The sequence below is a fragment of the Elephantulus edwardii genome, unplaced genomic scaffold, assembly GCF_000299155.1.
Source record: "Elephantulus edwardii isolate Elephantulus edwardi_28Jun2011 unplaced genomic scaffold, EleEdw1.0 scaffold00074, whole genome shotgun sequence".
NCBI classification, from domain to species: Eukaryota; Metazoa; Chordata; class Mammalia; order Macroscelidea; family Macroscelididae; genus Elephantulus; species Elephantulus edwardii.
In genome coordinates this window covers 146,677-148,502 of record NW_006399824.1, presented here as the reverse complement: position 1 = coordinate 148,502, position 1,826 = coordinate 146,677, and the positions used below count along the sequence as shown (strand labels likewise).

At 37.3% G+C, this 1,826-nt stretch overlaps 1 pseudogene; it reads right to left on the bottom strand.

The window, feature by feature from the left end:
- Nucleotides 1-272: 272 nt before the first annotated feature.
- LOC102851553 lies at nt 273-1,271 on the bottom strand (annotated as a pseudogene).
- Nucleotides 1,272-1,826: the final 555 nt, after the last annotated feature.

Below are 1,826 nucleotides of genomic sequence, written 5' to 3'. Positions count from 1 at the left end.
TATGTGTGTAAAATCGTAGGCATAGTGAATAAGTAGTTTACAATAACGTGCCACTGTCCTAAGTCATATCTTCATATACATGTGTAATCTTTTTGTTTCTCCTCAGTGTGTATGCAATTAAATTGTAAGGTATGAGTTGCAGGCAACTCAACGGCACATAACAATAACAAAAACAGTAATAGCTGCTGCTGTGTTGCAACTTTGCTTTTTTGGTTTAAAGAAATGAATAGACAACATAAGCAAGTGAACATCAAAGAACATTTCTGAGACCGTTAAATCTCATCAAAGAGGTTTTCTGGATTACTGTTTTTTAGTGTTTCTAAGGACATATTTTCATCTGAGATGTGTTCCTTTTTTGATGTCTGAAGGAGCGAAGGATCAAATTTTTCCTCTTGAAGCTGATGTTCCTGGGAGGCCATTTTTGGTTCTGTTACAAGATTTTTTTGCATCTGCTGCCTTCTTTTTCTACTTGGTGCAATATCAGTGACACCAGGACTTGAAATAATGGAGTCATCTTTTCTTTAAGTGCCTGGACAAAGCTCAGAGGGATCAGGCTTGCTTTCACTTTCATCATCAGTACTTTTGTCATAGATTGCATCTCTGCCAGCACCTACTTGAGAAGAGGTTGCAGGTTCCCTGTCATGTTCAGCATTATTTTATGACTCTTCAGTATCACGTAATAGTTTCTGTAAGCGTCTGATCTTGGCTTTCTTCTCATTTAGTACCAGAATAAACCGATCATCAAGATCAGTTTCCAAGGCATCCTTAGCACTCACATATTTTCCAAACCTTCTATGAATGTCATTCCAACTTTTCAAAAGTCTTTCATTTTCCTTCTGCAGATGCTGGTTTTTAGCTTTGGTTTCTGAGATGTTGTCCAGGCAATCACAAATAAGTTCTCTAATGACCTCAGCTGGACTTGTAGCTTTCTCCAGGTTGAAGGAACCAAGTCTGAAGGAAACATTTTTCAGGTTTTTCTCAAAAGAGAAATGACCAGACTCTTTAGAAAAATTAAACTTGTATGCATCAGCCAATTCTTCTCGTAATACCAATGCTTTCCTCAGTTCATCAACGTATTTCTCTTTGTCCATTGCCATGTCATCTGCTTCTTGAGAAATCTCTGATGCAGAAACTGTCCCAGTCCATACTGATTGTCCATCAGTAAGTGTAACATGATATCCAGATCCTAATGTTCTTTCCCAGGATATTTGCAAAAAATGAATTACAGTTGGTTCAGAAGCAAGATATATTCTGTCAATTTTTTTCTCCATCTTCTGGTTATCTCCTAGTAACTCCACTTCCTAGTAGTTTTGCTTTGAAATAGAATGTCTGGTTGTGCCAGAATATGAAAGATAGTAAAAGCTAAATTAAGGATGTATAGTAAGTTGTAAAAGGTTTAGAGAAAAGTGAATTTTAGTGTATGTATTTGGGAACAAGGATGGAGGAGAACTGTGTTAACCCCAAAAATGTCAAATTCAATGCTGTATCAGGAAATGAGGGAGGCTTAATGTAAGCTGAAGGTCATGCTGTGGCACTAAGGTGTTCCCTAGGAGACAACATTGTTCTTGGTTTGTGTCAACTGAATCCCTCCCTACTGAGATTAGCATAAAGAGGAACTTGTCCTTATCTGCGAAAGAGTTCACCATTATCCTTTATTTTTGTTTTATACTTCCTTATGATTTTACTTTGTTTACCTTCCTTGTTATTCTCAGTAGATACTCAGGGAGACATGGCTTGGGGCCTTCATCATGGGAGCCGTTGGCCCCCTGTTTTTCACGATGTCTGTTCTATATAAAAATATTAATTAAATTAATCCATGTTTGGAA